The sequence below is a fragment of the Callithrix jacchus genome, chromosome 13 (assembly GCF_049354715.1).
Source record: "Callithrix jacchus isolate 240 chromosome 13, calJac240_pri, whole genome shotgun sequence".
Taxonomy (NCBI): Eukaryota; Metazoa; Chordata; class Mammalia; order Primates; family Cebidae; genus Callithrix; species Callithrix jacchus.
This window is the reverse complement of record NC_133514.1, coordinates 48,402,040-48,424,400: the sequence shown is the minus strand read 5'-3', so window position 1 is coordinate 48,424,400 and position 22,361 is coordinate 48,402,040.

Here is a 22,361-nt window from a genome sequence, read left to right as displayed (position 1 = left end):
TCTCATCACAAGAATGACAACTATGTGAGCTAATACCTATGTTAATTAGTTTGATTTAGTCATTCCACAATGTATATACATTTCAAAACATTATGTTGTACATGATAAATTTATAAAATGTTATCTGTCAATTAAAAAATAAAATTAAAAATATCAGTTGTGCATATTTGTGTGGGTCTAATTCTGAGTTCTTGATTCTGTTCCACTTATTTGTCTATCCCTTCACCATGCAGTCTTGATTACCATAGCTACAGAATAATTCTTGAAATTAAGTAGACTGATTCTTCCCACTTACTCTTTTTAAAAGTTTTAAAATGTTTTTAAATTCATTTTCCTTTCTATATAAATTTTAGAGCGACCTTATGTGTAAAAATGAATATATCAATTTTATTGATCTAATTGAAGAGCAAGATTTTCTTTCATTGATGTTCTCTATTGTTTTTCTGCTTTAAATTTATTGTTCTTAGTCTTATTATTTCCTTCCTTTAGTTTGCTTTGGTCTTATTTTGCCCTTCTTCTGCTAGGCTTCTGAGGTAGAGCTTACATTATTGATTTGAGACTTTTCCTTTTTCTGATACATGCATTTAACTGCTATAAATATCCCTCTAAGCATTGGTCAGACTTTACCTACCCCTCTTTGTTAATTTTGGCATATTGCATTTTTATTTTCATTCAGTTTGGTGTGTTTGTAAAAATTTCTCCTTGAGATCTTCTGTTTAACCTATGATTATTTAGAAATGTGTATTTAGTGTACAGGTGTGTGTAAGTTTTCCTGTTTTCATTCTGCTGTTGATTTCTGGGCTTGATTTGTTTGTGCTGGACAACAAACTCCCTATGATTTCAGTACAAACATTTTTAGAGGTTTTTGTTATGGCCGAGGATTGTGTCTACTCTGATAGATGTTTTGTGGGCACCTGTGCTTTCTTCTGCTATTGATAGAATATTCTATAAATGTTGATTGGTTCCTATTGGCTGATGGTGTTGATGAATTCTTCTGCATTCTTGCTTATTTTCTTTCCAGTTGTTTTGTCATTGTTGAGAGAGGGGTGTTGAAATTTCAAATTATAACTATGAATTTGTCTATTGCTCCTTTTAAGTCTAGGAATTTTTGCTTTACATATTTGCATTTCTGTTGTTTGATGTACACACACTTAGAATTGTATATCTTCTTGTTGCATTGATCCTTTTGTCATTATATAATGGTCCTCTCTATCCCTGTAATTTTTTTCTTGATGTCTGTTTTATCTGATCTTAACATAGACACTTCTGCTTTCCTTTAATGAATATTTGCATGATGTAACTTTTTTATTCTTTTCATTTTAATCTGCCATTATATTTGAAGTGAGTTTCTTGTAGATAGCATACATTAGAGTTGTGTTTTTTAAACAATTCTGCCAATCTCTGTCTTTTAATTGATGTATTTAGACTGTTTACATTTAATATGATGATTGCTATGTTAGAGTTTCAGTTTGCCATGTTATTTTTCACTTTTGCATTCTCATGTTTCATTTTCCTGTTTTTTTCTTTCTTGCCTTACCATGAGTTACCTGATTTTTAAAAAAATTCCATTTTGATTTATCTGTAGTGCATTTTGTTGTATCTTTTTTGAATAATACTTTTAGTAGTTGCTGTAGGTATTGCATCATATATACGTAACTTATCAGTCTACTGGAATAATCATTTTATCAGTTCAAGCAAAGTATAGGAACTTTATCTCACTTTATATTCCTTTGCTCACCTCATTTGTAATATAATTGTCTTAAATATTTTCCCTACTTACATTTAGAACCACATTAGATAGTATTAAAATTTTTGCTTGAACTGCTAAAAATATTTTTAAAAATTCAAGGGGAGAAGAAAGTCTATTGTATTTACCTGTATTTTGCTTTCTGTGTTCTTTCTTCTTTCTTAATGTATCAAGTTCCTTATTTTATTGTTTTCTTTATGTTTAGAGAATTTTCTTTGGACATTCTTTCAGGTAAATCTGCTCATGACAAATTTTCTTCAGTTCTTTTATCTGGAAATATAATGTTCTTCCTTTCATTTCTGAAGGACATTTTCATTTGGCATAGGATTTTGTGTTGACAGCTCTTTTCCCTTAGCACTTGATAAATGTGTCATTTCCTTTTGGCCTCTATTTTCTGATTCATAATTCACTGTCATTTGAGTTGTTTCTTCCTTGGGTAAAGGGTTATTTTCTCTTGCTTTTGATATTTTTTCTTTATTTTTATTTTCTGAAGTTTGATTATGATACATCTTGATGTAGATTACTTTGGGTTCATCCTGCTCCAGGTTTACTCAGCTTTTTAAATCTGTACACTTATGTCTTTGTTAAAATGTAAAGTTATTAGCCATTATTTCTTTGAATATTTTCAGCTCTGCCATTTTTATCCTTTTTTTGGGATTCCAATGATATGAATGTTAGATATCATGTAATAATGCCACAATTTTCTGATACTCTGCATATTCTTTTCTAGCAAAAAAATCAGTCTATTTTCTCTCTGTTCAGATTGGGTACTTTCGATTTTCCTATCTTCAAGTTTACTGATTATTTCTTCTCTCTTTTCCATTCTTCTTTTAACCCATTCATTGCATTTTTAGTTTCAGTTTTAATTATCAATTTGGTTCTTCTTTGTAGCCTCTATTAATTTAGTGAAATTTTCTATATTTTTGGTAAGACTTTCTATTTTTTTATTTCTTTTCAGCGTATTTATAGTAACTTAGAGCATTTTTAATGATACTTGCTTTAGACTGTCAGATTGTTCTAACATATCTGTCATCTAGGTTGTCATCTGTTGATTGTCTTTTCTCATTCAGTTTGAGATCTTCCTTGCTCTTAGTGTGATGAGTAATTTTTGATTAAAACCTGGATACTTAGGGTATTAAGCTGTGAGACTCTGTATTTAATTTATTTCTTTGGACTTAGCTGACTTCCTCTAATACTGATCCATCGGAGGAATGTGGTGGAGCTTTCCTCACTGCTGCCAGATGAGGGTAGAAGTCAAGGCTGCCTACTTGGCCCCTACTGATATCCAAGACTTGGAGGGGAAAGAGGTTCCTTATTACTGTTGGGTAGGAATGGAGATTGGAGCTTCCTATTTGGGCCTCCTCTGATATCTTTTTGTGAGGATGTGTCTCACTGTCTGTCCTCATGTAGCCTCCACTGACCCCATGGAGAAGTGTGGCCTGATTGCTGCTGGGAGTTGGTGAAAGTCCGCTCTCTGTTGTGCCTCCTTCGATTTCAGCCTACTGGGGAGGAGGAGGGCTTCCTTACTGTAGTCAGGTGGAGGTGGAAGTGCAGGCTCTCCACTCAGCCATTGCTGACATAAGTGGGTGGGGTCACACATTTTTCAATGGTTGGCTGGATAGAATGGTGTCGTTTGAAACTTTTCTGTTTTGATAGGCTGCTCATTTCTTAGTCCTTTGATTAGAGCAGACTTCTGTTGGGCATTTTGTCCATACCCATTTGTGTCTCCGGGTTTTCAGCTTCAGGTTTGGGTCATGTGAGGCAAAAATAAAACACAGGGTCCTTACTATGGTTTTGTTCCTTTGGCACCTGAATCTCTAACTTCTAGCCTAGTCTGCCTTCCTCCTCCACATTTCAGAGTCTTCTTATGTTTGCTCTTCATATAACTTGCAGTGTTTTCAGAAGTCTCCTCTTCTTAATTTTAATCATTATTTGGGTGTGTTTGTGGAATGATGTGACTGGTCAATGATATCCTCTGGTGACACAGAAATGTTGAGGGCTGTGTGTCATGCATATAATGCTTGATTATATTTGGCAAAACTGGTAAATTTGTCTTTATAAAGTGTATTGCCTGTTACTGGTTAAATGTATAATAAAGATGTGGCAGTGGAAATGTTACAGCACTTCCACCCTCAACCAGCAGGGAACAGTCCAAATGAAGCTATGAGGATTGCTGGGTGGCTAAGATAGGCCTGTGAAATAAATATTTTAGTGTAGGTAGAATTAAAATAACATTTGTCCAAACTGTTCAGTTTTAATTTAGAGTATATATTCTAGCTACCACAATAGAGTCAATGAAATTTGAAATAAGGAAATGCCTCTATATTGATGAGTAAAACTCCTTAACCTGAAATTATGATGAGAATAGTATTTTGATTGGCATCTGAATAAAATGACAATATTATCACCTAGAACATGAACAATCTTGCCTTGGAGTTGATTGTAGAAGACAGAAAAGATCAATTTGTAACCATAACCAAATCCAGAAGAGATTTGTGCACAGCCCATGTGTGGTGTATGGAAGCTGATACTTTGGATAGGTATAGGAGGTCAGAAACTGTATTCTGTGTTATATTAATAACATAAATATTAAACGTGAGAGATGTCGAGACTCAGCCAAAATCACAAATGAAGTCAGGAACAAAGGCAGGATTCACACCCAGGCCTGGGAGCCCCCAATACATGGCAGTTCTCACTGCACCAAGAAGTGAAAAGAAATCTGAGTGTCAGAAAAAAATTCATTTACTACAAGCTTTTAAATCCTGACAGAAAGAGAAAATGAAGAATGATTGTGAGAAAAATCAGTATTTGATGATGGGTTAATAAGAGAAACATACCTTTGTGGAATAAAATATAAAAGCAGAAAAATATGTGTTAACATTTCTATAGGTCTAATGTTTCAGAAAACACATGCAGTCTACCTGCATTTCATTTATATTCACAGTAGCCCTGTGGGTGGCTCAGGGGCTGCTTCCTGGGGCCTGCCAGCTTTGCAGCTTAGGGCCCTCCCACGGCTCTTCCCACTGAGCTTCCCTCCTGTTGAGTTAGAAGCACAGGTGACATGGGAATAGTCACTTAACTTTGCTTTACCACAGTTTTTTTATCTGAGAAGTGGGGATGATAGAAGATTATGAGACTACCTATGCAAAATAAATCCTAAACAATATGATAGTTTCTCAAAAAATTAAAATAGGGTTACTAGATGATCTAGTATTTTAACTTCTGGAATTGGAAGCAGGAACTCAAGATCTTCATACCCCTGTATTCATAGCAATATTAGTTACAACAGCCAAAAGGATGAAGCAGCTCAAGCTCCATTGAAGAGTAAATGGGTAAATCGGATGTGGTGTATGTATACAATGGAATATGATTCAGCCTCTAAAAGGAAGGAAATTCTGACAAATGCTACCACATGGATGAATCTTGAAGACATTATTCTTAGTGGAATAAGCTAGCCACAAAAGAAAAATATTGTGATTCCACTTATATGAGTTGCCCTGGAGGATAATTAGTAAAGGAGACCATTATGTGTCATTCTCCACCTTTTGAATTTCGAACAAGGTTTACTTATTTGAAAGTCCAAAAATTAATATAATAAAATATTAGAATTATGCTTTTGTTCACTGTTGGGTCAGAGAAATCAGAAATAAACATATAATTGAAATATATATCCAAAAATAAAATATGAATGGTTCTTAAACATATAAAAATGTTCTACTTCATTTATGATGTGAGAGAGGAATAGTAAACCTACATTGAGAAGGCATTTTGTGCCTTCAAGATTGACAAAATCAAAAAGTTTGATAATCCTCTTTTTGTGATGCTCTGGTGAAAGAGATATCCTCATAAATGACTGGTGTGAAACAATTGGTACAACTGTCTTGAAGGAAATTTGGTTGTAACTACCGAAATTAAAACACATGGTGGACCCAAAATAGAAACAGTGAACATTATGCACTTTGATGGCAGCGTCAGCCCTGTTGTCCAGACTCAAGCGGTGATGATTACTTGTCACTGCTTATGAGCTCTGTATTTGGTGACCTGTTTGTTTTTCATTCCACTGCTGACACATAAATAGAAAGGGAAGATTATTAGAGACAATGTCCTTGTCAGCAGCAAGAGGTGAAAGCTGACAGACAAATAAATAGCAAAACCATAAAAAGTACATTCACACATCATAGTTGCTTAGCACAATGTTGTTGAATGAATGGGTGGATAACCAAATTTAAAAACAAGTTTATCCACAGTCAGTTTCACAACAGTTCATGTGAAAAGACTTGAATGTTTTAGTTATCTGGGTGCAGAATGAGAATCAAGAACTAGGGCTGGGCATGGTGGCTCATGCCTGTAATCAAAGCCCTTTGGAGGCCAAGGCGGGTGAATCACCTGAGGTCGGGAGTTCAAGAGAATCAAGAATTAGTGCTATATTAGGTTAAGTAAACTGTTGATTGCAAGGAACAGAAGTAATCTTGGCAACCCTCAGTAGAGGCATGTGTGTATGCTTTGAAAAAATGTAGGGCACATTGAACTAGTTCTTCCACTTCTAGAGACTTTTCTCAGATATGCTTTCACATGTGTGTGAGATGGAATGGGTTCAGGTTATCCATTGCAGCATTGTTTGTAATAGCAAATGATTAGAAACGACACAAGTGCCCAGTGATAGGCTACTTGAATAAATCAGGATGCACCCTTGCAATGGTGACAAGGTAGTCATGAGAAGGGGTGAGAGTTGATGCAGAAAGTTACGTAACACAGAGATCTGCACACAAGGAAAGTCAAAGTGAGGAAGAGTATGTAAGAAATGCCATATTCTGCCTATAAAAAGGGATAGTCGGCCGGGCGTGGTGGCTCAAGCCTGTAGTCCCAGCACTTTGGGAGACCGAGGTGGGTGGATCACAGGGTCAAGAGATCGAGACCATCCTGGTCAACACGGTGAAACCCATCTCTACTAAAAATATAAAAAACAATTAGCTGGGCATGGTGGCATGTGCCTGTAATCCCAGTTACTCAGGAAGCTGAGGCAGGAGAATTGCATGAACCCAAGGGGTGGAGGTTGCAGTGAGCCGAGATCGCGCCATTGCACTCCAGCCTGGGTAACAAGAGCGAAACTCCGTCTCAAAAAAAAAAAAAAAAGGGATAGTCATTTATTTTTTATAAAGCTTACATTTGCATAAGAAAGTCTGAAAACATGTGCTATGGTGTGAATATTTATGTATCTGGAAGAGTCAAATGTTGAAACCTAATCCCCAATGTGAGCATATTAAGAGGTGGGGCCTTGGGGAGGTGGCTAGGTCATGAAGGTAGAGCCCTCATTAATAGGGTTAATGCCTTCATAAATAAGATCTAAGGAAGTCTGTTCACCCCTTCCACCATATGAGGATGCAGCTAGAAGGCACCATCTATGAAGCAGAGAGAGAGCCCTCTCCAGACACCGAATATGCTGGTACTTTGATCTTGGGCTTCCCAGCCTCCAGAACTGTGAGCAAGACATTTATGCTGTTTGTAAATTACCCACTCTAAGGTATTTTGTTATAGCAGCTGAAATGAATTAAGGCAGTGTATATAAGATAGAACTGGTCACACTGGAAGAGGACTAGGTGGATGAGGTCAAGATGGAATTAAAACATTACTATTTATAATAATATTAATAAATAATATTTATTATGATGATGCATGTGAATATAATACCCTAAACTAAATAAATTTTAAGAAACATTTAAAGACTTGGGTTTAGAAATAATCTTAACAGATGAGAAAACAGAGGTACCAAAAACACATGATTTGCCAAAGCTCACTCAAATTAACAGCTAGTAAGTGAAGAAATTGAGGTAAGGCTTCAGATGTTTTGATTCATTGTGTTTTTTTTTTCCTGCATGGACAATTTTCTATTATTCTCTGCCTTCCTTTCCTGGATGCTAAGTAGTCATTTAATTTGATAATTAATATTATTGATTTTCTGTAAGATATATTATTGATTTCTTGTAAACAAAGTCAATTTACTCCTCTGATCAAACTCCTCTGTTGAAAATAGAACAAAATCCAATTTCCTAGCTATGGCTTTTATGGTTCCCATAATCTGCCTCTGTCTCCTCACCAACCTCATCTACAATCACTTTTCTCTCTGTTACTCCTTCCTATTCTCATTGTCCTTTCATCCATACCTTGACTTGTCCAGCTCATTCCTGCCTCAAGACCTTAGCACTTATTCCACTTGCCTGGAACGTGTTTCCTTCTGATTTTCATGTGTCTGATACCTTTTCATTCAGATCTTGACCTCAGTGTCACCTCAGAGATGGCTTACTTGAATCCTACCTAAAAGAATCAACCCCAATTCCTCCCCACCTGCAAATAACTCACTCTCATTACTCTGCTTTATCTCATCACATGCATTTTGGTGAAGGAATGGATTAATAAGTTGGTCGTTAACAGCCATACTTTCTTTGCAAATGGTAATCATTTTATCTTGTGGATTTTCCAGTAGCCACACTGCTCTGGCATGGTGCTGGCATCAACTCTTAATAAAACTGCCAGATCCAGATCTTAGCTAAGATTAAATTCTTGGCTAGGGACTTGAAAACCTAAGAAAAATTACCTTACAACCTTGACAACCAGAAGAAAACAAAAATAAAAGTGAACCTTGTTCATGATGATCTGAATGAACAGAATTATTTCACCATATCTTTTCTGGAAATTATATCATTATCTTTTCAGAGCAACTAGTATTCTATGTTTAATTTTTATAAAATTTGATGAAATTTTTATAAAATATGGGGAAAATGATGAGAAGCAAGATGTATTTCTGTTCAGCAGTGGTTTCCAAACTTTAACATGCCTCAGCATCATCTGGAAGTATTATTGAAACAGGCTGATGGACCCCATACCCAGAGTTTCAGTCTAAGAAGTTCATCTGTGCAACTCTAACATGTTTCCAGTTTGTGGGATCCATGCTGAGAGAAGCATTGTTACAACACTTGGTGATTAACTGCCTCGAGGTTTAAGGAGCAAACATTTCTTTTTTTCTTTTTCTTTTCTTTTTTGAGACACAGTTTTGCTCTTGTTGCCCAGGCTGGAGTGTAATGGCACAATCTCGGCTCACCGCAACCTCCGCCTCCTGGTCTCAAGTGTTTCTCCTGCCTCAGCTTCCTGAGTAGCTGGAATTATAGGCATGTACCATCATGCCCAGTTAATTTTGTATTTTTACAAAATTTCTACAATACAATATTTTTACAAAATTTACAACATGGAGACAGGGTTTCTCCATGTTGGTCAGACTGGTCTTGAACTCCTGACCTCAGGTGATCCTCAGCCTTGGCTTCCCAAAGTGCTGGGATTATAGGTGTGAGTGACCATGCTCAGCCTAGGAGCAGACATTTCTAAAATGACCAATCACTATAGAAACAAAAGAAAACAAAACCAAAAATACAGTGCCAAATAAAAAGAGTTGAAAAGAAAGCTTGGCATTTTCAACTTTGGTTATAGATTGGCAGAATATAAGAAAAATGAATTGGGTTTGCTATCGAGGTAATAGGGAACTAATTCCTTATAATAAGGAATTCTAGAGAGAGAGAGAGAGAGAGAGAGAGAGAGAGAGAGAGAGAGAGAGAGAGAGAGAGAGAGAGAGCACTTAAAACTGTATTCCTTTGGTACGTACAGAATGGATCCCATTGATTAATTATTTTTTCAAGACAGTCTTGCTTTGTTTTCCAGTCTGGAGTACAGTGGTGAGATCTCAGCTCACTCCCAGGTTCAAGCAATTCTCCTGCCTCAGCCTCCCAAGTGACTGGGATTACAGGCATGAGCCACCATTGCCAGCTAATTTTAGTATTTTCTATTTTTTTGTAATTTTTGTATTTTGTAGTTTTGGGGTTTCACCATGTTGTCCAGAGCTGGTCTCAAACTTCTGACCTCAAGTGATCTGCCCACCTTTGCCTCCCAAAGTGTTGGGATTACATATGCGAGCCACCATGCCCAACCTCATTGATTACATTTTAATCAAAATATGTATTTATTAATATCTGTCAAGTCTTACATATGTACACTAACCCAATCCATCTCAGATAATCCATATACATGCATACACTTTTGCTATAAAACCTTTATTAAAATGTTTCTCTGCTGCATGAAATCTAGATTCTATATTGAGCTTTAAGATCTTTTATCTCCATATATTTCCAATATTTTCTCTTATCACTTCCCTACACAAATCCTGTTTTTTTTTTTCAGTTCATTTCTCCTAGAATTTGCACAATACTTTTTTCCCCTGAAATATTTTCCTTCTTCATCAACTGTTCAAGTTCTGTTCATTCTTTAGGACTAGTTTGATCCACAACTTTCATGAAAAGTGTGGTTTGACAAATGTGAAACCTCCTGTGTTCACCAATACACTCCCAACAGAAAAGTGCTGTCACCCTACAGAAGTGCCGCATGCTGCCCCTGTGCAGCTCCCCCTTCCTCTTCAGAAACCTGGGTTCTGCCATTTCCCAAATTGGCTGTGAAAGGAATCACACATGTGGGTCTAATTTCTTTCACTTCGCACAATAGTTTCACTCATTCTGTTAGGTGCATCAAGAGCGTATTCCTTTTTATTACTCAGTACTCTATCAAACAAATGGACCACTGCTTATTCATTTAACTGTTGAAAGGAATTCGAGTAGTTTTGGGTTTTAACACTTATTAATAAAGCTGCTATAAACAATTGTATGTAGGCCTTTGTGAGAACAGAGTTTTTTCATTTCAGCTGTGTAAATATCTAAGAGTGTGACTGCCAAGTGGTATGGAAAGTGTATGTTTCAGTCTATGGGAAACAGCCAACAGTATTCCCAAGTGGATATATCATTTTGCATTCCTATTGGCAAAGTGTGAACATCCCAGTTGCCTGGAATTCTCATCAGCACTTGGTATTGTCAGTTTTCATTTTCAGCCCTTATATTAGGAATGCAGTGGTATCTCAACTTAGTTTTAATTTGGATCTCTTAGTGACTAAGAATGCTGAGTATCTTTCCACATGCTTCTTTGACATCTGTATATCTTCTTCAATGAAGTGTATGTTAAGATCTTTTGCTGGTAAAAAAATATTAACTTCTTTCCTTTCTTAGTGTTGAGTTTTGAGATTTTTAAAAATGTATCTTAGATATAAATTACGTATGTGATTTGTAAGTATTTTCTCCCAGTCTATGACTTGTCTTTTCACTTGACAAGTTATCATTTTCCCTTTTATGGATTGTGTTTTTGATATTCTATCTAAATTTCTTTGCCAAACTCAATGTGACTCAGATTTTCTTTTGTTTTCCTCCAAAATTTTTATGGTTTTATATTTTATATGTGGGTCAATGATCCATTTTGAGTGAATTTGTATATAAGTTGTGAGTTATTATATACATTATTATATACATTATTTGTGTATAATATGTGAAGTTTATTTATTGATAGCATGTGAATGACTGATTTTCCATCACTATTTGTTAAAAAGATTATCCTTCCTCTATTGAGCTTTCCTCACTCATTTATAAAAAATCACTTGAGGAATACAGGGGACTGACTCAAGATGGCATGGTGAGAACAACCCAAGAATGAAGCTCTCGGTGAATGCGTAGAGGGTGAGTCAGGGCCGCATTTCCAGATGGATCTTTGTTGCCCACAGAATGGGGAAATTCCCAGGTATAAAAGAGAAGCGGGACATGAGTGCAGCGGTTTTGGCTGCTGCAGCCGGCGGCCGGCGCTGCACCACAGCAGCGCTCCACAGCACTCTGCACAAAGAGCACTGGTCCAGGTGCCCTGTTGAACCGGCAATCTGAGACTTGAGAGGGCAAATTGGCATATCCATCTGATTGAACTAGACTTGGACAGTGAGCCAGGCCTGGAGATTCCAGGGAAACGGCGTTTGGGCCAGCGCAGTGGGACAAACAAAACAGCGATTCCCAACACTCCGGGTGGATAGTCTCACTGCGGGCACAGCTGAACCCAGGACAGTGCAGCTCGGTGGGGGAGGGGCGTCCACCATTACCGAGGCAATCTGCCCCTACTGAAATACACTCCCATTGCTGACGCAGCCTGCCATTGCCAAGGCAACCTGCTACAATAGAGAGACTCCGCCGCAGGGCATAGCCCGTGGCAGCAGGGCAGAGACCGCAGCAGCAGGGCAGAGCCTGCAGCAACAGGGCGGACTTCACACCAGCAGGGCGGAGCCTCGGCAGGCAAATAGTGACTAGACCGCCTCCTAGCTGGGCAGGACAGCACAATGGACACTCATAAAGAAAGCCCCAACCCCCCGAGACAGAGCATCTGGAAAAAAAGGGTTTTTTAAATGAGTTCTGCTGCAGCAGAATTAAACGTAGCAGCCTAACAGCCCTGAATGAACAACAGAGCTCACAGCTCAGCACTTGAGCTCCAATAAAGTACAGATTGTCTCCTCAAGCAGCTCCCTGACTACTCTATATCCAAAAGACTGACATTTGGCAGGCATCATTCTGGGACAAAGATAGCAGAAAAAGAAATTGGTAGCATCCCTCACTGTTCTGCAGCTGCTATAGGTGCACCCCAGAAAAGCAGGGCCTGGAGTGGACCTCAGCACTCATACAGTAGAGGGGCTAGACTGGTAGAAGGAAAACCAAGTAACAGAAATACTTCATCATCAACAATCTGGGTGTCCACTCAGAGACCCAATCGAAAAGTCAGCAACTACTCAGAAGACAGGTGGATAAATCCACAAAGATGGGAAGAAATCAGCACAGAAAGGAGGAAAACACCCGAAACCAGAACACCTCACCTCCTAGAAAGGACCAAAACTCCTCACCAGCAAGGGAACAAAGCTGGAGGGAGAATGACTATGATGAAATGACAGAATTAGACTTCAGAAGGTGGATAATGAGAAACTTTTGTGAGCTAAAAGAACATGTTCTAAATCAATGCAAAGAAACTAAGAACCTTGAAAAAAGATTTGAAAAAAGATTCGAGGAAATGATAACAAGAACGGATAACTTAGAGAGGAATATGAATGAATTGAAGGAGCTGAAAAACACAATACGAGAACTTCGTGTAGCATGCACAAGTTTCAACAGCTGAATTGACCAAGCAGAAGAAAGAATATCAGAAGTCGAAGATAAACTCAATGAAATAAAATTAGAAACCAAGATTAGAGAAAAAAGGGCAAAAAGGAATGAACAAAGTCTCCAAGAAATGTGGGACTATGTGAAGAGACCTAACCTACGTATGATAGGTGTACCAGAATGAGATGAAGAGAATGAATCCAAGCTGGAAAATACTCTTCAGGATATTATCCAGGAAAATTTCCCCAACCCAGCAAGGCAGGCCATCACTCAAATGCAGGAAATGCAGAAAAGACCATAAAGATATTCCACAAGAAGAGTAACCCCAAGGCACATAATCGTCAGATTCACCAGGGTTGAAATAAAGGAGAAAATACTAAGGGCAGCCAGAGAGAAAGGTCGGGTCACCCACAAAGGGAAGGCCATCAGACTCACAGCAGATCTCTCAGCAGAAACTCTACAAGCCAGAAGAGAGTGGGGTCCAATATTCAACATCCTTAAAGAAAAGAACTTTCAACCCAGAATTTCATATCCAGCCAAACTGAACTTCGTAAGTGAAGGACAAATAAAATCCTTTGCGAACAAGCAAGTACTCAGAGATTTTGTCACCACCAGGCCTTCTTTATGAGAGCTCCTGAAAGAGGCACTACACATAGAAAAGAACAACCAGTACCAGCCATTCCAAAATCACACTAAATCCTAAAGAGCATCAACATAATGAAGAATCTACAAGAACTAATGGGCAAAACAGCCAGCTAGCATCAAAATGGCAGTATCAAATTCACACGTAACAATATTAACCCCAAATGTAAATGGACTAAATGCACCAATCAAAAGACACAGACTGGCAAATTGGATAAAAAAACGAAACCCATCAGTGTGCTGTATTCAGGAAACCCATCTCACATGCAAGGATACACAAAGGCTCAAAATAAAGGGATGGAGGAAGATTGACCAAGCAAATGGAAAGCAAAAAAAAGCAGGAGTTGCAATTCTCATCTCTGATAAAATAGACTTTAAAGCAACAAAGATCAAAAGAGACAAGGAAGGCCATTACATAATGGTAAATGGATCGATACAACAAGAAGAGCTAAAGATCCTAAACATATATGGACCCAATACAGGAGCACCCAGATACATAAGGTAAGTTCTTAATGACTTACAAAGAGACTTAGACTCCCACACAATAATAGTGGGAGACTTTAACACTCCACTGTCAATAATAGACAGATCAACCAGACAGAAAATCAACAAGGATATCCAGGGCTTGAACTCAGACCTGGAACAAGCAAACCTGATAGACATGTAAAGGACTCTCCACCCCAAATCCACAGAATACACATTCTTCTCAGCACCACATCACACCTACTCTAAAATTGACCACATAATTGGAAGTAAAGCACTCCTTAGCAAATGCAAAACAACTGAAATCATAACAAACAGTCTCTCAGACCATAGGGCAATCAAGTTAGAACTCAGAATTCAGAAACCAACCCAGAACCACACAGCTTCATGGAAACTGAACAACTGGCTCTTGAATGTTAACTGGATAAACAATGAAATGAAGGCAGAAATAAAGAAGTTCGGCAAAACCAATGAGAACGAAGACACAACATGCAAATCACAAATGTGATTCACAAATGTGAATCTCTGGGACACATTTAAAGCAGTCTCTAGAGGAAAATATATAGCAATAAGTGCCCATATGAGGAGAATGGGGAGATCCCAAATTGACACCCTATCATCAAAATTGAAAGAGCTAGAGGAGCAAGATCAAAAAAACTCAAAACCTAGCAGAAGACAAGAAATGACTAAGATCAGAGCTGAACTGAAGGAGATAGAGACATGAAAACCCTTCAAAAAATCAGTAAATCCAAGAGCTGGTTTTTTGAAAAGATCCACAAAATAGACAGACTACTAGCCAGATTGATAAAAAAGAAAAGAGAGAATAACCAAATAGATGCAATAAAAAATGATAAAGGGGAAATCACCACAGATTTCACAGAAATTCAAACCATCATCAGAGAATATTACAAACAACTCTATGCACATAAACTAGTAAACCTGGAAGAAATGGATGAATTCCTGGACTCCTGTGTCCTCCCAAGCCTAAACCAGGAGGAAGCTGAAACTATGAATAGACCAATGACAAGGTCAGAAGTCGAGGCAGCAATTAAGAGCCTACCACACACAAAAAGCCCAGGTCCAGACGGGTTCACAGCCGAATTCTACCAGACACACAAAGAGGAGCTGGTACCATTCCTTCTGAAACTATTCCAAATAATCCAAAAAGAGGGAATCCTTCCCAAATCATTTTATGAGACCAATATCATCCTGATACCAAAACCTGGCAGAGACCCAACAAGAAAAGAGAACTCCAGGCCAATATCCATGATGAACATAGATGCAAAAATCTTCAATAAAAGATTGGCAAGCTGACTGCAACAGCAAATCAAAAAACTTATCCATCATGATCAAGTAGGATTCATCCCAGGGATGCGAGGCTGGTTCAACATACACAAGTCTATAAACGTAATTCACCACATAAACAGAACCAAAAACAAAAACAACATGATTATCTCAATTGATGCAGAGAAGGCATTTGACAAAATTCAATAGCCCTTTATGTTAAAAACCCTCAATAAACTCGGTATCGATGGAACGTATCTCAAAGTAATAAAAGCTATTTACGACAAACCACCAGCCAATATCATACTGAATGAGCAAAAACTGGAAGCATTCTCTTTGAAATCTGGCACCAGACAAGGATGCCCTCTTTCAGCACTCCTATTTAATATAGTACTGGAAGTTCTAGCCAGAGTAATCGGGCAAGAAAGAGAAATAAAGGGCATTCAAATAGGAAAGGTGGAAGCCAAATTGTCTCTATTTGCAGACGACATGGTAGTATACCTAGAAGACCCCATCGCCTCAGCCCAAAAATTGCTGAAACTGATAAGCAACTTCAGCATAGTCTCAGAATATAAATTCAATGTGCAAAAATCACAAGCATTCCTCTACACCTATAACAGACTGAAAGAGAGCCAGATCAAGGATGAACTGCCATTCACAATTGCTACAAAAAGAATAAAATACCTAGAAATACAATTCACAAGGAACGCAAGGGACCTCTTCAAGGAAAACTACAAACCACTGCTCAACGAAATCAGAGAGGACACAAACAGATGGAGAAACATTCCATGTTCATGGTTAGGAAGAATCAATATTGTGCAAATGGTCATACTGCCCAAAGTAATTTACAGACTTAATGCTATCCCCATCAAGCTACCATTGACTTTCTTCACTGAACTGGAAAAAACCACCATGAACTTCATATGGAACCAAAAGAGAGTCCGCAGGCCAAGTCAATTCTAAGCAAAAATAACACAGCGGGGGGCATCACACTACTGGATTTCAAACTATACTACAAGGCTACAGTAATCAAAACAGCATGGTACTGGTACCAAAACAGGGATTTAGACCAATGGAACAAAACAGAGGCATCAGAGGCAACACAACATACAATCTTTGATAAACCTGACAAAAACAAGCAATGGGGAAAGGATTCCCTGTTTAATAAATCGTGTTGGGAAAACTGGCTAGCCATGTGCAGAAAGCAGAAACTGGACCCCTTCCTGACACCTTACATTAAAATTAACTCCAGATGGATTAAAGACTTAAACATAAGTCCTGGCACCATAAAAACCCTGGAAGAATATCTAGGCAAAACTATCCAGGACATAGGAGTAGGCAAGGACTTCATGAACAAAACACCAAAAGCATTGGCAACAAAAGCCAAAATAGACAAATGGGACCTAATGAAACTCCACAGCTTCTGCTCGGCAAAAGAAACAGTCACTAGAGTGAATCGGCAACCAACAGAATGGGAAACAATTTTTGCAGTTTCCCCATCTGACAAAGGGCTGATATCCAGAATTTACAAAGAACTCAAATAGATTTACAGGGAAAAAACAAAGAAGCCCATTCAAAAATGGGTAAAGGATATGAACAGGCACTTTACAAAAGAAGACATATACGAGGCCAACAATCATATGAAAAAATGCTCATCATCACTGGTCATTAGAGAGATGCAAATCAAAACCAGATTGAGATACCATCTCACGCCAGTTAGAATGGCGATCATTAAAAAATCTGGAGACAACAGATGCTGGAGAGGATGTGGAGAAAAAGGAACACTTTTACACTGTTGGTGGGAGTGTAAATTAGTTCAACCATTGTGGAAGACAGTGTGGCAATTCCTCAAGGCCTTAGAAATAGAAATTCCGTTTGACCCAGCAATCCCATCACTGGGTATATATCCAAAGGACTATAAATCATTCTAGTATAAGGACACATGCACATGAATGTTCATTGCGGCACTCTTTACAATAGCAAAGAATTGGAACCAACCCAAATGCCCATCAACGATAGACTGGATTCGGAAAATGTGGCACATATACACCATGGAATATTATGCCGCAATCAGAAATGATGAGTTTGTGTCATTTGTAGGGACATGGATGAATCTGGAGAACATCATTCTCAGCAACCTGACACAAAAACAGAAAATGAAATACCACATATTCTCACTCGTAGGCGGGTGATGAAAAATGAGAAACATAGACACAGGGAGGGGAGTACTAAACACTGGGGTCTATTGGGGGGAAAAGGGGAGGGCCAGCGGGGCGGGGGAGCTGGGGAGGGATAGCCTGGGGAGAAATGCCAAATGTGGTTGAAGGGGAGAAAGGAAGCAAAACACCATGTGTGTACCTATGCAACTGTCTTGCATGTTCTGCACATGTACCCCAAAACCTAAAATGCAGAAAAAAAATAAATATAAAAAAGTATCACTTGATCATACCTGTTTGAAAGGATTTCTGGACTTTCTTATTAGTTCAAGAGGACTATGTATCTAATCTTTTGCCAAAAATATAGACAGCTAATACTACCACTGCTGACATACATGAGTAAGCATGGATCCTGCTGCCAATGCCCAGATGAAGTGCTTTGCTGGCACCCCCCCCGAGAAGAGTGTTGATGTCAGTGGACTGCAAACACATTGACCCCTCCAGTGCAGCTGATTCCTAACCTTGAGAGGCCAGAGAGCAAAGTCAGGGTCTCAGACTTTTTTTCAGAAACTCTACAAGCCAGAAGAGATTGGAGGCCTGTATTTAACATTCTTAAAGAAAAGAAATTCCAACCAAGAATTTCACATCTGGCCAAGCTAAGCTTTGTGACTAAAGAAGAAATAAGATCATTCTCTCAAGCAAGCAAATGCTAAGGACATTCATTACCTCCCAAATCTGCCTTTATGAAGTGCTAAATATGGAAATGAAAGATTATTATCAGCCACCACAAAGACACACATAAATGCATAGACCATTGACACCATAAAGCAACTATGCAATCAAGTTTGCATAATAACCAACTAACACCCCAATGACAGGATCAAATTCACACACATCATTATTAAATGTAAATGGGCTAAATGGCTATTAAAAGGCACAGAGTGGCAAGTTAAATAAAGAAGCAAGACCCAATGACATGCTGTCTTCAAGAGACCGAGCTCACATGCAATGACACCCATAGGTTCAAAGTACAAAAGTGATGGAGGAGAGTCTATCAAGCAAACAGAAAACATAAAAAAGCAAAAACGACTTTAACTAATAATGATCCAAAACACAAAGAAAAGCATTACATACTGATAAAGAATTCAATTCAACAGTAAGACATAACTATCCTAAATTTATCTGCATGTAACGCAGGAACACCCAGATTCATAAAACAAGTTTTTAAAGACCTACAAAGAGACTTAAATAACCACACAATAATGGGACACTTCAACATTCCAATGACAGTATTAGACAGATCATTGAGGCAGAAAACTAACAAAGATATTTAAGACCTGAACTCCACATTTGACCAAATGGACCTAACAGATGTGTACAGAGCTCTCCACCCAAGACAACAGAATATATATTCTTCTCATCTTCACATGTCACATACTCTAAAATCAACCACACAATCAACCATCAGACAATTCTCAGAAAATTAAAAAAAATATACCAACCACATTTAATAGTAAAGATCGCACAAAACCATACATTTACATGGGAATTAAACAACCTGTTCCTGAATGACTTCTAGACAAACAATTAAGGCAGAAATCAAGAAATGTTTTGAAACTAATGAAAATAAAGGTACAACAAACCACCATCTCTGGTACACAGCTAAAGCAGTATTAAGAGGAAAGTTTTTAGCATTAATTAAATTTCCACATCAAAATTTAGAAACATCTGAAATTAACTACCTAACATCAGACTTAGAGAAACCAGAAAAACAAGAGCAAATCAACCCCAAAGCTAGCAGAAGAAATAACTAAAATCAGAGCTGAACTGAAAGAAATTGCAATGTGATAATCCATATAAAAGATCAACAAACCAAAAGTTGTTTTTTTAAGAATAAGTAAGATTGATAGACCACTATCTGGATTAATGAAGAAAAAAAAGAGAAGCTCTAAACACAATCGGAAATGAAAGGGTGACATTGCCACTGACCTCACAGAAATACAAAAAACCCTGATACTAGTATGAATACCTCTATGCACACAAACTAGAAAAATCTATGAGAAATGGATATATTCTTGGAAATATACAACCTCTGAGTGTTGAACCAGGAAGAAATTGAAATCCTGAACAAACCAATTAAATAGGTAATAAAAAGCCTACCAACCAGAAAAAGCACTGGACCAGATAGATTCACAGGCAAATTCTATCAGATATATAAAGAAGAGCTGGCACCATTCCTACTGAAACTGTTCCAAAAAGTTGAGGAGTAGGCACTCTTTCCTAACTCATTCAAGGAAGCCAGCATCATTCTGATAGCAAAACCTGGCAGAGACAAAACAAAAAAAAAAATCAAAACATTAGGCCAATACCCTTGATAAATACAGATGCAAAAATACTCAACAAAATACTAGCAAACAAAATTTGGCAGCACATCAAAAAGCTAATCCACCACAGTCAAGTAGAATTTATCCCTGGGATGCAAAGTTGGTTCAATGTACACAAATCAATAAATGTGATTAATTACACAAACATAGCTAAAATTTAAAAAACACATGATCATCTCAATAGATGCCAAAAGAGGGCTTCCAATAAGATTCAACATCTTTTCATGTTAAAAACCCTCAACCAACTAGGTATCATGTTAAATGGGCAAAGCTGGAAGTGTTCCCCTTGAGAACTAGACAAAGATTCCCACTCTCACCACTTCTACTCATCACAGTTTTGGAAGTCGTAGCCAGAACAATCAGGCAAGGGAAAGAGGAAAAAAAAAAGGCATCCGGATAGGAAAAGAGGAAGTCAGACTATCCCTGTTTGCAGATGATGTAATTCTATACCTAGAAAACCCCATAGTTTCTGCCCAAAAGCTCCCAGATCTGATAAACAACTTCATCAAAGTTTCAAGATACAAAATCAAAACAAAAATCAATGTACAAAATTCAGTAGCATTTCTATACATTAACAACATGCAAGCTGAGAGCCAAATCAAGAATGAAATACCATTCACAGTAGCCACAAAAAGAAGAAAAAAAACCTAGAAATACAGCTAACCTGGGAGCTGAAATATCTCTACAATAAGAATTACAAAACACTGTTGAAGGAAATCAGAGATGATACAAACAAAATGGAAAAATGCTCAGGGATTGGAAGAATTAATATTGTTAAAATGGCCATACTGTCTAATGGAATTTACAGATTCAATGTTATTCCTATCAAACTACCAATGATGTTTTTCAAAGAATTAAGAAAAACTATTCTAAAATTCATATGGAACCAAATGAAGGGTGCTAGTAGCCAAAGCAATCCTAAGCAAAAAGGACAAAATCCCTGAAGTATCACGTTACTTAACATCAAACTATTCTACAAGGCTACAGTAACTAAAACAGCATGGTAGTGGTACAAAAACAGATACATATACCAATGGAACAGAATAGACAACTCAGAAAGAAAAGTGCACACCAATAATCATCTGATCTTCAACAAAGTGGACAAAAATGAGCAATGCGGGGAAAGACCTTCCTATTCAATAAATGGTGCTTGTATAACTGGCCAGCTATATGCAGAAAATTGAAACTGGACCCCTAATTACACCAGATACAAAAATCAACTCAAGATGAATTAAAGTCTTAAATGTGAAACCTAAAACTGTAACAGCCCCGGAAGATAACTAGGAAATACAATTCTGGACATAGACATGAGCAAAGATTTCATGATGAAGATTCCAAAAGCAATTGCAACAAAAGCAAAAAGTGACAAGTATGATCTTACTAAACTTAAGAGCTCCTGCACAGCAAAACAAACTATCACCAGATTAAACAGACAACCTACAGAATGGGAAAAAATATTTGCAAACTATGCATCTAACAAAAATCTAATATCCAGAATTTATAAGGACTTAAATTTATACATAGAAAACAACTCCATTAAAAAATAGACAAAAGACATCAACAGACACTTTTCAAAAGAAGACATATACACAGCCAACAAGCATATGGAAAAATGCTCAGCATCACTAACCATTAGAGAAATGCCGACTGAAACCACAATAAGGTGCTATCTCCCAGCAGTCAGAATGGCTTGTTGTAAGGATGAGACTGATGGCTTCTTAGGTCCTGACCTTGTGCTTAGCAGAGTGCTTTGAGATTGGTTTAAAGTGTCTATCTTTTATTGTCACAATCTATAGCTTAATGCTTATGCCATTAGGTACTATAAGCAAAATGGGATGGTGAAACAATTAGCCATATTAGTGTCAAAAAGTATGTTTGTTGCCTTTAATGAGGGACTTTATTTTCTACACTGATTGAATCAACTCATTCACAAACTGAAGATATAGTTGTTGAAAAGGTCCAAAAGTCACAAAGACATTTCATAGACACATGTATTTTTCTCTGGAGGCAGTAGAATTTTTGTTTACAACCAAAAGCTCTTAAGACATTGAACTTTACAGGCAAGGATCTTTATACAAAATATTTGTGTAAGAATCAATCATATATTGAACTGATTGTAGTTGAAAAACTACTTTAAAAATTTGCATAGTAACTATCAACTATTTGCTTAAATTAACAAAAATACTTCTTTGTTTTTTATGATTCTGATGAGTTAATAATAATTTCTGGGTTTTTAATCCATAAGAATATTATATCAATAAGCATTAGTTAAATCAGAACTGTCCTAAGCATTTGGAATAGCTTTTTGCACATTAAAATTTTCTGTTATTACTTTGACATAACAGCTACAATCAGATTTAACCTTTCAAAAACTACCTGGTAAACATTGTGATATTTATTCCTGTGGCTAAAACTTGAAAAAAAAAAAAAACTTCTTAGTAGTATCTTAGTAGTAAAAGCCAATAAGATGCTTATTTGAGTTTGGACCAAAAGGCCTTTTTGTTATTCAAAAAAAATCTGGACTGACAGAAATATCTCTGCTTTCAAAATTATATGTGGCTACATTAAGGAATTTTTAAGGTGTCTCTTGTAAGCAGTGAAAAGGCTATATGGGTCACTC